General features: G+C 31.9%; 3 pseudogenes; 2 read left to right on the forward strand and 1 right to left on the reverse strand.

Moving 5' to 3' along the window:
- Positions 1-1,343: 1,343 nt before the first annotated feature.
- Positions 1,344-2,585, forward strand: LOC149572662 (purine permease 3 pseudogene; annotated as a pseudogene).
- Positions 2,586-9,436: 6,851 nt separating this feature from the next.
- On the forward strand, positions 9,437-10,534 carry LOC149572663 (purine permease 3 pseudogene; annotated as a pseudogene).
- Positions 10,535-10,631: 97 nt separating this feature from the next.
- LOC149572664 (purine permease 2-like) overlaps positions 10,632-14,682 on the reverse strand; it is a 75,416-nt pseudogene continuing 71,365 nt past the window's right edge.

Consider the following 14,682-nt stretch of genomic DNA (forward strand, 5'->3'; position numbering starts at 1 on the left):
CCCTAGTATTCCCTATTTATAAATAAATTATCCCACTAAAGTAGGCTAAAGTGGGGCCAATAGGAAATGGATATTTGCAACCATATGTGAATTCAAAGTGACCATCTAAATTGGTATTTTTGATGGTTGTTGATATAAGACCAAAGGAAGGAAGAATAAAAAATAATACTAAGATAGAGAAAATTTGTACTAATTGGTTAAATGATATTATTGTGGGGAAAAAAGATAACTAAAAGTAGGTATAACTGAAGGTGCAATAATTACAAATGTATGGAAAATGACAATAATATATTTAAATACATGTGAATAAACAAGTACTAGTAAATGAGATAAACTAGCCTTGTTAATACATTATTATATTAAGATACCTCAAGAAAGATAATATCAAAACTAAATTAGCAATGTGTGAAAATGATAGAAAGAAGAATTACTTGGCTATAATAACGAAGCTCTAGGCTATGACAAAAGACAAACAAATGAATATATCACTTATGAACTTGTATCGTGTTATATATATATATATATATATATATATATATATATATATATATATATATATATATATATATATATATATATATATATATATATGTTTATTTATTTATTTATTCATCCACATTAAAAGAAAACTAAATTAAAAATAATATGACTGTTAATTTCTATGTAAAAATAGGAAATCTAGTCTCAAATATTAAAAAAGTAATACTACAAATTCTTACCATATCAAGAAATAAAAAGTAAAATAAGACTCATTTATGCGTTAAGGCAAGTCAAGCAATCCCATTAAGGGCGCAAAGAGAAATTGACATTAGAAATAGAAATATATTGTAGTGATTGACTAGATGATCCCATTGTGAAGAAAAGATGAATAAAAGTAAATATGATTGAAAGTGCAATAATTACAGAAATAATATATGGAAACTAACAAGAAAGTAAACTATAAATAAAATTAGCCTTGTTAATACGTGATCATATTCAAATACCTCGAATGAGATAAAATCAAACTAAATTGGAAACAACAATAAACCATGTCAATTTTACCGTTAAAAACTGAATCCCAAGCATTAAACAAAAGTAATAAACAAACTGTGAAGTGATAAACAATGTGAATAGATAAACAAAGGGAAAATAAAAATAAAAAAGGATCCTAACGATTAAGTCGGGCCCAAAATGAAATGGAAACTGGTACCCGTATGCAAATTCACCATTACAGCAATCAAATCTGCGACGTGGAATCAGATCTTATATTTTATGCCGAATATACTTTCCTTGATCGCCAAAATATTGCCAAAACCAAAAACCCGATGCAGCATTTTTGTTTATAATTTGGAAACCGAAGATAAAATAAAATGACATAGTGAGTAGCAAAGTGTGGTGAATGGAGTCAAACAAGAAAAGCTTAGGGCAATGGCTCCTCCTCATCCTCAACTGTGTGGCTCTGTTCATTGGCGGAGCCGCTGGTAACTTGTTAATCCGCTTCTATTTCTTGCACGGTGGTAATCGCATATGGTTCAATGCATGCCTTAAGACTGCAGCCTGTCCTCTTCTCATTCTCCCCATTTGGCTTTCTTCCCGCACAAAACAGCCCTCTGAAAGTGAAAGCACCCATGTAACTCCCAAGCTCTGCCTTGCATCCCTTGTAATTGGCCTCCTCACCGGGCTTGATAATTTCTTGTTTTCATGGGGTCTCGCCTACCTCCCGCTCTCCACCTCCTCTCTCGTAATTGCTCCTCAGCTTGCCTTCAATGCCTTCTTTGGATTCTTCCTTGTAAAGCAGAAGTTTACTGCCTATTCAATCAACGCCATAATTTTGCTCACCATGGGATCAATTATGTTGGCTTTCCATACCAATGGTGACAGGCCAAAGGGAGTCACATCTCGACAATATTGGCTTGGGTTTCTCGCTGCAGGAGCCGCAGCTGCTCTCTATGGATTCATTCTTCCCTTGATTGAGCTTCTCTACAAGAAGACCACACGGAGGATTACATACACTCTTGTTATGGAGATGCAGCTTATCGTGTCTTTGTCGGCGACTGTTGTCTGCATGATAGGCATGGTTGTCAACAAGGATTTCCCCGCTGTTGGGAGGGAAGCCATGGCATTCGATGTGGGGAAATTCAAGTACTACATGGCTGTGGTTTGGAGCGCGATCTCCTGGCAGCTCTTTTTCGTCGGTGTGTATGGTGTGATCTTTTTAACATCTTCTCTGTGGAGTGCCGTGTTGATGACTTGTTTAACACCTGTGGTGGAGGTGCTCGCGGTTGTCATATTCAAGGAGAAGTTCACAGGGGAGAAAGGCATGTCTCTTGCTATGTCTTTGTGGGGATTTACATCTTATTTTTATGGGGAATACAAGAAAGTGAGCCTCTCTAATAACGAGCACAGACAAGTTTGTGAGTCTGCATCTGTCAAATATGGAGCGCCGATTTTGGAGCTGGCTGTTGATGAACCCACGAGGTCTAATAACACCGCATAATCCACAATTTCTTCAGGTTTATTACATCCCACGTACTGTTTTGTTTCCTCACCCAATATTGTGGCGTACAAGTTAAATATTATTGTGCAACAATATATTACTTTCTAAATTTGTAGAATTCAAAATTTTACAGTACTTTAGGGAGGCTAACAGATTAGCGGATTGGCTAGCCAATAAAGGGGCTGTTTTGGATAAAGGGTCGACTAAATGGAATCCAACATCATTAGCAAATTCATTTAATGCTGATAAAGATTTTGCACAGGTGTTGGGAATAGGAATATGGGAATCAGAAAAGCTATTCTAGAATAAAAAATGCGGGTATGTATTCCTATTCTTGTTTGGTTCAGCTAGAATTTGATGGGACATTCATGGACCCAAAAATTTATGTTTTTTAAAATAAATAAAACTGGAATAGGAATACATATTCCAATTCTTCTTATTTGGGTGGAATTGCAAAACCTCATTTTTGGGCCAAAATTGGAATATGTATTCCTATTTTATTTCGTATTCCAATTTTGTTATGCATCCAAATGAAGAACTCAAAATTTTAAGAATTTACATATGCCTATTATGCTTGTATTCATATTGCCTTATCCAAAAAGAATAAAAATTGATTTGTCCAAATTTTGAATTTTAATGCAATAGTACAAAATTTTCAAGACAAAAATAAGAAGTAGACATATGTTTGACCACTTTAATCAAAATAAAATAATAATATTTTTTTAATAATATTCTAGATATAAGAAGTAGACTCATGCCTAGATGTGCGACATATTTTTAGGTATTTTTATTATAAATAATTAATTAATTATTAATTTTCTACTTTAGTATTTTTGGAATTAAAAAATGCCCCATGTCTAACTACCTTAACTAATTCAAAACTTTGCAAAACTTTTTTTTTTTTTTTCCCCCTTTATAGTAGAAGAAGCATAGAATGTCATGTATCTTTTAGATTTCAAAAATGTTGTACCATTTGAAAGTCATAGTTGTTCTTCATGCAGTGTGTCAATCAAAATAAGTAATAATTAATAACAACTTACTAAATTTGTAATTTGACAAACCTTACATTTCTGGACAGATAAGAACATTCTTAAGAAACCCTTTTCCTTTCATCAAATTTTGGTGGAAAAAAATCATTGGTGACATGTTTAAACTAAAAAGCACACAAAAATAAGCAAAAAACATATTTTTGGCACGTTTTTAAAGTTGACCATATAGGATTGGTATTGAAAGATATAGTAGGCTTTATAAAGGTATTAATTGTTTCCATTTAGTATTAGGATGGGTGGAAAAAAAAGTTGGAATAGATTTTGAAATGCTTTTAGGAATTTCAAAACTACATATTTTTTCAATCACCATTTTTTGGCACACCATGATCCTGCACATACCCATATACTATATCAAATTAGAACATTGTAAAATCTATATGGCAATATTCTTGACTTTAAGCTCTACAAAATGGTGTTTATATGTTATTTAAAAATTATCATTAAAAAGATTAAGAGTTATTGAAATGACAGTTTTCTACAATAATTTTATTTCTTTAGTAATTGGATACAAACTTGTATAAAACATGCCTCTAATGGACATTTCCAATTGGAAAAGTAAGAAAACATATATGACTTAGCTAGACTGAAATCATCTAGATTGAATATGTTTGAACACAATTGGTTTTTTGATACAAATACTCAAATTCAGTCATCTGATAAGTCACCCTGAAAAGTGATATGACTTTGTACTTTTACCCACCAAAAGATCTATATAACAAATTGATTAACAAACGAAGAAGAGTAGTGGATGAGGATAGAAGAATAAAAGATAACCAAATCAAAAAAATGTACGAGTTGACAAGTGATGATGATATGGAAAGAATAATGAAGTGCATTAAACCCTTGCTAAGAAATAAAAGAAGAGCAATTTTGTTAATGGCTAGTAAATATGATGAGTTGAACAAAGAAAGAGAGAAATTCATTGTAGATTTTGGGTGAGCCCACTTTTTGACCAATTTTGACACTGCAATCAATATTTTTGAAACAAACCTCACATTCAGGTGACTATATCTCTAAAAGTATTAATAATTTAAAAATGACATAAAATAGTAATTTTTAGTACTTTGTTCCTATTTTCTAACCATATTTAAAAAATAAAAAATAAAAGATTATTTAGGTAAAAAAATCTTCTCCCCCAAAAATTAGTATACATGTAAAATCAACATTTTTAAAGAGTGATAGTCATTTTAACAAGCAATAACTTTTTTCTACAAATGATAATGACAAAATTCTTTTTATGTTGGATTTGAAACACCTATATTTAGTAGATACATTTGGTTTGATTCAATTTGGTTGCATATTGTATAGATTATGAAGTTTTAAACTGACATCAATCATAATTAATACATACATTCATTTTGACAAGCATAACTTGAATTCAATATATCATAAATTATTATTATTATTTCAATAGAAATCTAACTTAGTAACCCATTTCCTAGATTTTTTCAAAAAAGAATTTACGTAGTTTACAATTTTTCCTAAAGTGTTGAAGTTAGTCGATGTTCGATCATTAATCAAACTATAATGAGTTAAACTCATATTTGAAATTCATAATGAATATAATACGTATTAAAATTATAGTCATTGGATAGCCTACTCTGAGCAACACAATTTGACATTTTTAGATTTATAGTATGAGGTCATTTGATACCATTATTGAGGGTCAAAAGGTCATTTTTTTCTTCTTTTCTGAAAAAGAACAAAGTTTGTTTTTAAAAACATGTTCATGTGAACACTATGTTCATGGGAACATATACTCTATGTTGGAGTGAACAAAAATTTGTGCAAACATGTCTATCAAAAAAGATATAAATTACAAGGTGAAACAATGATTTTGGATGTTCGTGTGAACCCTAGGGTTTGCACAATCCCATGAATCATGTTTGTAAGAACATATATTGAAATAGGGTGTGGGTTTGCATGAAACCTAGGGTTAACATGAACCCCTAGAATTTGAATTTTTCTAGCATTGTCAATTTTGTTCATGCCACAAAAGTGGCACCCACTATTATGGGCTCACCCTTTTATGACTTCCATAATAACCCTTGAGAATAGGGAGAAGCATCAACAATAACAACAACACAAACAACAACAATGTTAGAATCTACTTTGGAAGTCTCTATTATTACTAATACCATGCAAGTGGACAATATAAGGATCACTCTAGATACTGTAGAAGCTCCATTAAAAGTCTATGGCACTAATGTTGGAAATTTGGTGAGACACACTAGCTTTGAGAATGAAGAAGAAGAAAATAAAAAGAAAATGGAAGAAGAAAATAAGAAAAAGGAGGAAGAAAAAAAGAAAAAAGAAGAAAGAACCAAAAGATAAGAAGGGTAAGAAAGAGCAAGAAAGATTAGAAGCATAAAAGAAACTTGAAGATGATGAGAATAAGAAAAAGATTGAGGAGGATGGAAAGAAAATGGAGGAAGAAAAGAAGAAAATTTAGGAGGAAAGGAAGAAATTGGAAGAGGGGAAGAAAAAAAAAGCAGAAGAAATAAAGAAGAAGGAAGAAGAAGAAAAGAACAAAAAAGGAGGAGGATGAGAAAAAGGAGAAGAGAAAAAAGGAGGAAGATGAGAAAAACGATAGTGTAACTTGTTCTTCTAGGAAATCCCTTACATTAGTAGCACTAACATGGTCAAATGATGATGATCAGACTGAACTAATCTCATCACTCAGCAAGATTATTGGGAAGAATGGAAAGGTAAAAAGTCTACAAAGTTCTCTAATGGAACTGAAAAAGAGACTTCAAAAAAATTTAGCTATAAAGATGATAGAGTCATATCCGCAATATGAAGAAAAATTTGTAATGCAAGCTTTTGATGCAGAATTCATAAGTTTATATGATATTACAACCATTCAAGTATGGGCCAAAAATTATCCATCTAAATGTTTGACATTATTTATCAAAATATCATAAATGACTTGGGAGCTCTTGATGCATGTATCAAGGAGTTAAGAAGATGTGAATAGGAAGGAAATACACTGTATTTAACAAATTGTACATTATCATTTAATTTCACCAAAGATAATGATGGAGAGCTAAAAAAGAAGCACAAAGAACTCCAAGTACTAGTAAATTAGCTTCAATAGCTTGATCAAAAGATGGAAGACATTGATGCTAAGATTTGAAAGAATTATGATGAAATAAATTCTATTGAGATGAATAAAGAGAGAATTGTTGGGAGGTTTTTACTTCTCAAAGAAAATATATCTTTGAGGATAGAAACCATAGAACAAAAGGTTGAAGAATGTCTTCAGGAAAATATATCTTTTGAGAAGTTTGTCTATGTAGACCTAAATGCAGTTGAAATTACATCCTATGGACTATGGGCCCTTCTTAGCATATTTGAAGGAGTTAGAGATTCATGGAAGAAGAACTTCAATAGTCTAAAGACATGTTTTAATGAATCTATGACATGGCTATCTACGTAACACAAATGTATAGATCCAAATTTTGAACTGTATATATGTTTTTGACACCTTTGTCATTGCTGTCAAAGGGTGAGAGATAAGAAAAATTGTGTATAGGTACTATTTTGAATTAAGGTATATGATAGGGGGAGTAAAGTAATATTTTAAAATATGTAAAGGGAGAGTTATGTAATATCATTAGTAGATATAAGGAAGGATGGTTAAATACAATGATCCACAAGTTTTGAATTTTGAAAAAAATTATAAGGCCAATTTTGTAATGTTTTGATGACTAAAATTTTTTTGGACTTAGCCAATTTTTCCATAGGTTGTCATCAATGCCAAAGGGGGAGAATTTTAGAAATTTGGCTAAGGTACAAGCATAATAGAGTGTCAAAATGACGTGTTCAAGTGCACGAGTCAAAATGGAAAAAGATATAGTAGTTTTACTAGTTGTGGCAGTATATAGACATAATAGAGTATGATAGGAAATGGATAATTACAGACTAAGGAATTATTTGGTTTACAAAATAATAACTTAATTAACTAGAGATGACATCATAGATACTAACCCTAAGACAACAAGTTGTAATAATATATTTTGGCAAGTGTGTGAAACCTTGAAGGCTGACTGGATAATATTTTGAGAATTGCAAATGTACATAGGAAAGTTTGTAACTGTGAAGTAAAGAGTACTTCTTAGGAAGATTATGTGAAATTTATATGATGCAAATTATGATGTATGATTAGAGGTTATGCGAGGTTTGTAAAGAGTAGAAATAGTTAGTTTAGATATTGAAGATATTAACATTAAGCAAAGAGGTTCTTGTATCAAGGAATTGCATTGTATATTTCATGTTTGAGTAGTGGGCTTTTCTTGTACACATTTTGTACTTGTAGATAGCAACTCCTAACAGGGTTGTGGCTACTAAAAAGGCATGTGTCGTCTAAGAAGGACTCAGACACTACATACTTGTAATAGACTCCTAACATATTCAATATGTTTAAGCAGATACATTTCATTATTGATCATTTTCTAGGTAACATCCCCATGGAGGTTTTCTCTTGGCCAGGGTTTTCCTAGTTAACAAAATATGGTGTTATGAGTTCTCTTATTACATGCTTATGTTTATTGTTCAGTAATATTAGTTTGATTTCATATGCAAGTTATAAGGCAATTAATAATATCTTGTTTTAAGCTAAAGTTTGTAGAATAATGATTTACACACCCCTAGTATTCCCTATTTATAACAAATTTATCCCACTAAAGTGAACTAAAGTGGGGCCAATAGGAAATGGATATTTGCTACCATATGTGACTTCAAAGTGACCATCTAAATTGCTATTTGTGATGGTTTAAGACAAAAGGAAGGAAGAATAAAAAATAATACTAAGATAGAGACAATTTGCAGTAATTGGTTAAATGATCTTATTGTGAGGAAAAAAGATAATTAAAAGTAGGTATAACTGAAGCTGCAATAATTACAAATGTATGGAAAATGACAAGAAAATATTGAAATATACGAAAAATGACAATAATATATTTAAATACATGTGAATAAACAAGTACTAGTAAATGAAATAAACTAGCCTTGTTAATACATTATTATATTAAGATACCTCAAATAAGATAATATCAAAACTGAATTAGCAATGTGTGAAAAATGATAGAAAGAAGAATTACTAGACTGGAATAATGAAGCTCTATGCTATGAAATAAGATAAACAAAGGAATATGTCACTTATGAACTTGTATATATATATATATATATATATATATATATATATATATATATATATAGAACAAATTATTATCATATTAAGCAATTAAAAGTAAAAGAAGACTCATTTATGGGTTAAGGCAAGTCAAGTCATCCCATTAAAGGGATCCCAAAAGGAAATCAACATTAGAAATAGAGATATATATTGTAATAATTGAGTAGATAATCTCATTGTGAAAAGCAGATAAATAAAAGTAAATATTATTGAAAGTGCAATTATTATAGAAATAATGTATGGAAAATGACAAGAAAATAAATTATAAATTAAATTAGCCTTGTTAATACATTATTATATTAAGCTACCTCAAATGAGATAAAATTAAACTAAATTGGAAACAACAATAAACCAGGTCAATTTTACCGTTAAAAACTAAGTCCCAAACATTAGACAAAAGTAATAAACAAATTGTGAAGTGATAAACAATGTGAAGAGATAAACAAATGGAAAATCAAAATAAAAAAGGATCCTAAATCGTCTAAGTCGAGTCGAGTCGTTCGATTAAGGCGGGCCCAAAATGAAATGGAAGCTGGCACCCGTATGCAAATTAACCATTATAGCAATCAAATCTGCGACGTGGGATCAGATCTTATATTTTATCCCGGAAAAATTGCCCTTGATCGCCAAAACCAAAAACTCGATGCACCATTTTTGTTTATAAGCTCGAAGGCGAAGATAAAATAAAATGACATAGTAAGTTACAAAGTGTGACGAATGGAGTCAAACAAGAAAAGCTTAGGGCAATGGCTCCTCCTCATCCTCAACTGTGTGGCTCTGTTCATTGGAGGAGCCGCTGGTAACTGGTTAATCCGCTTCTATTTCTTGCACGGTGGCAATCGCATATGGTTCGCTGCATGGCTTCAGACTGCAGCCTGTCCTCTTCTCAGTCTCCCCATTTGGCTTTCTTCCCGCACAAAACAGCCTTCTGAAACTGAGAGCACCCATGTAACTCCCAAGCTCTGCCTTGCATCCGTTGTAATCGGCCTCCTCACCGGGCTTGATAATTTCTTGTATTCATGGGGTCTCTCTTACCTCCCCCTCTCCACCTCCTCTCTCGTAATTGCCCCTCAGCTTGCCTTCAATGCCCTCTTTGCATTCTTCCTTGTCAAGCAGAAGTTTACTGCCTATTCAATCAACGCCATAATTTTGCTCACCATGGGATCAGTTATGTTGCTCTTCAACACCAACGGTGACAGGCCAAAGGGAGTCACATCTCGACAATATTGGCGTGGGTTTCTCGCTGCAGGAGCCGCAGCTGCTCTCTATGGAGTCATTCTTCCCTTGATTGAGCTTCTCTACAAGAAGACCACACGGAGGATTACGTACACTCTTGTTATGGAGATGCAGCTTGTCGTGTCTTTGTCGGCGAGCGTTGTGTGTACAGTAGGCATGGTTGTCAACAAGGATTTCACCGCTGTTGTGAGGGAAGCCATGGAATCCGATGTGGGGAAATTCAACTACTACATGGCTGTGGTTTGGAGTGCGATCTGCTGGCAGCTGTTTTTCGACGGTGTGTATTGTGTGATCTTTTTGACATCTTCTCTGTGGAGTGCCGTGTTGATGAGTTGTTTAACTCCTGTGGTGGAGGTGCTCGCGGTTGTTATATTCAAGGAGAAGTTCACAGGGGAGAAAGGCATGTCTCTTGCTATGTCTTTGTGGGGATTTACATCTTATTTTTATGGGGAATACAAGAAAGTGGGCATGTCTAATAACGAGCACAGACAAGTTTGTGAGCCTGCATCTGTCAAATATGAAGCGCCGACTTTGGAGCTGGCTGTTGATGAACCCACGAGGTCTAATAACACCGCATAAACCACAATTTCTTCAGGTTTATTACATCCGACGCACTGTTTTTTTCCCTCACCCAATATTGTGGCGCACAAGTTATATATTGTTGTGCAACAATATATCAAGAACCCGGCCGTGTTTTGCTTAGTTTCGACCACAACTGGAATAGCTGTAAATTGTGTTCTTCCTGGCTTTTCACGAACAAAACAGAAAACTTGAAGAACAAGATGATTGTAGGATTTATACACCAGAGCTGCAGATTGTTGTTATCTGTGGGGATGAGTTTTACTTCCTTCCATATGATTAGCGAAATTAGTACTGTCAAAGCTTAATATGAGAGGTTCAGAAATTAAAGACTAAATTTAAAGTTAAGAGTTACTCTGTGTTTTTGGTGGTAGTATCGTGGAAACTATCTCGATGAGATTTAAAAAGAAAATACCCTGTTGGTAATGTTGGTAATTTAGTGTTGTAGTAGTGATCTCTTAAACAAAATTTATCATAAAAATTTATAGTAATTAGAGAAATAGTCTTCATGAAATTAAATAGTCAACATTGTATAATTATAACAATGTTAAAGGAGATCTCCTGAACATTAGAACAATGGTTGAGTATAGATTCTTATAAATTTATTTTCCTAATAAGTTCATAATAAGATAGGCTAAAAGTTAGGCAAGAGCCTACAACATAACGGTAAATTGTGAGCCTCTAATCAAAAAGGTCTTGGGTTTGAATCTACTCAAACTTAATAAATAATAATTAATCAAAATGCATAATAATTAATCTTGACTTTGACCTCTTACCGATAAAAAAAAATATTAAAAAATAAATAAGATAGGCTAAAAGAAATAGTTTATCATCAATAACATCTTGAGTTTGTGATTATGCTAGTGCAATCAACATGGAGATCAGATTGCATACTCATTCCAAGAACAAGAACATTTTATAGATTTGTGTAATAAAAAACTTAAAACAATCCATTGAAAAATTGAAGTTCATATATACATATGTACTCATTTGTCAATGAATACTTTCTATAGATTTATTTCAATGTACTAATAACCTTGTTTTAAATACATTTATAAAAAAATATATGTTAGTAAAGATTCATTTTGAAAATCTTGAAATTGTGGTTATCTTTGGGCAACTAAAACAGAAACTACATTTGAAACTCCTTTCAATAAATTTATAATTTACCTATTAAAATAATTAATGTAAGGGAAAACTTATCATAAAGAGCTTGAAGATAATCTTGATGATTTATACTATTTTTATTGGTACATTTTATCATAATTCTATACCATAATCATTTTATTCATATTAATATTAAAACTCATATATGAATTTTAGAGTAAATAATATACTTGTAATAGCTATATTACATTTATATAAACAATATCATACATCTCAAAATCATTATAGTCAACATAACCCTATTTTTTCAAACAAAGAGGATTTTATATATTTTTTCCAAGCGAAACAGAAAGAAAAAATACCTTATATCAATCATTTTATCATTGGCCTCACAGTTGACCGTCTCTTGTATTGGAAAAGAAACACGTGCCTACAGTCTTATCAATGGTGAGTCAATTTACATCATTGCCCTCCCTAGAAGATTAAGTTTATCTCCTGAATTGTTAACACAAGAACTCAACCTCATTATAGGTATGATGGTCACTCAAGTCTAGCCGCACTCATAAGTTTTGAAAAATATAAACAAAGGTTATTTATGAGAGATGACCCAATAGTTGACCACATTTTAATGACTTTACATCTACCATTACAGATCCCCACAATAACCGCTCATTAAAAGTCCCAAAAAACTATAGCCCTTGTATCAATTGAAAATCACACACATGTAACAATAGCTGATCATCTTTTAGCTTTCTTTATTACTGATTGGTCAATTTGTGCAAAATGTACCCTTTTGTTAGCAACTATGAGGGGTGAACATAATGAGATCTAGGTGAATGTTTTAAAATGGCACTTCTAGACCACCTCACAACCTACAAATTCTACATAGAACTCTTAAATGCAGAAAAAATGAAAGGTTAGCTTTAAAATCTTCACTCACCTATGAAGGTTCACCAAAAAGTCGGCAAATTTTGATATAGGGATTAGGAGTTCTAGGTGCCCAAAGTTTTCTTGGGTAGCTATTGGGTCATCTCCTCTTGTTAGGAAAGAATAGAGAAACCAAAATTTTTGGGAGGCTTTTATTAGATAATTTGAATGTGCCTTGTAATCTCTCTATACCAAATATTAAATTACATAAAAAATATATTACTAATTTTTATTTAAAAAATAATTTAAAATAATTTAGCTTGAAAATCAAATGTGTCATTCTTTTTAGAAATGAAATCATTTCAAAAACCATTATCTTATTTTATTTCTTTCTTTATTTTTAATTTTTTTAAAAATTTATGTAATTTATTAGATCACATTTACTATTATTTTTTTAAAATAGTGGTAATTTAATATGTTTTAAAATTGCATTATTCAATTATTATTATTATTATTATTTTATAATTTAGCATAAATAAAATATAGGGACACAACTTTAATGGAGAGAGATTGTTGTGTTAGACAAAAGATAATGAGGTTAAATCTTCCCCTAGTCCAAGTGATATCATGTTGTGCAATATCATTAACTACATTAAAATGTCTACCCAATGCATTTCAAGATATCCTGTCCAATTGTACTAAAGTCCATATAGCCTCATGTTCAATACACCACAACTATCATGTATGGAAATAAATAAAGACATGATCCAATGGTATCCAGGCCTTTAAGACCTTGTGGAAAATGCCAAAAGTGCCAAACTAAAATCAAGACATGCTTGATTTTCAATGGTTTGTTTAGGAAATCTTGTTAAATCATTTTCTTATTTACAAATTTTAAATAGTTTTGTATTTATTTTAATTTAAAATATTAGTCGGCCAATAATATTTTATAATTCACCATTCCTAATAACTAATGACTATAATTAACTTCTTAAAGATTACTTTTCGATTTTCTATTTATCTATGTTTTTCAATATTTTATGTTAAGTTGGCAATGGAAATAGTAGGGCCCTTCAACCTATTACAAAATATTAGAAACAAATAAAAACACTAGCAAAGCTAATTAGATAAAGTCACCAAATCAATGAAGAAACATTTTTATACAAAAAAACCAAAAAGCTTCAAGAGTTTTAATAAGGCCTAGAAACTTCAAGGTTTCTCAAAAGGATCTAAAAAATTCCATGAAAGTATAGAAACTTGTCACCTCTCAAATAACCATTTACAATGAACTAGAGAATTTTCAAGGTGCCCAAAACTATATGAATGTGCATATAATTCCTATTGATCTTTCTTTTACATGTGACACAAAACACACACAAACCACCCACCTCATCATCAACAAGATTGCACTCCACCTTGGTAAGAGGGGATCCCAATATTATAGAGAAGAAGACAACAAAAGGTGAAAACCAAGAAGGATTGAAGCTAATTTTTCAATAGCTAAAATGAAGAGAATATCATTTCAAACAACCATAATCTTCTTATCCCTGGAAGATCCCCATCTTAATAAGGATTAGGATAAAGAATGGAAGAATAAAAATACTCCAATCCCATAAGAAAACCTCCATTTAACACCCCCTCTCTAAAGGGATAGGCTTCACCACCATAGAAACTAGAGCAAAAGAAGATCAATGAAAAGACAAAGAACCAAATTGAAGAAATAAATTAATAGAATCCCCTTGAATTTCATACTCTATCCATAAAAAAGCCAAAGTAAGGATCATCCCTTTAAAATTGTTACCACCAACTTGATCACTAAGGCAACCATCTCCACAAAAACTGAGTAGAGTGCTCACACCAAAAGCTTGGTAGAACCCCAAATAAAACACTCAAGGTAACTTTACCTTTCCCAATATTATATACCACTCAAGGAATCCTTCCAAAAAAATTCAACTCAAATCCAAACTTTTACACAACTCTTGAATCTTCAAAGCATCTTTCCCTAAAGTGACTGTAGGGATCAACAATGGAAAATGGGCTCAAACTAGGAATTTGATTCCAACATGCTCTTTGGGTCAAACTAACACCTTGGACCTACCAAGGGGCACATAAGGATTAATGTTTTGTAATTATTTGACTTCCTCAAACTTTACCAAGAAAATTTTCTCTTAAGA

This window comes from Cupressus sempervirens, chromosome 2 (assembly GCF_028749045.1).
Source record: "Cupressus sempervirens isolate cs-2001-9-10 chromosome 2, ASM2874904v1, whole genome shotgun sequence".
Classification (NCBI taxonomy): Eukaryota; Viridiplantae; Streptophyta; class Pinopsida; order Cupressales; family Cupressaceae; genus Cupressus; species Cupressus sempervirens.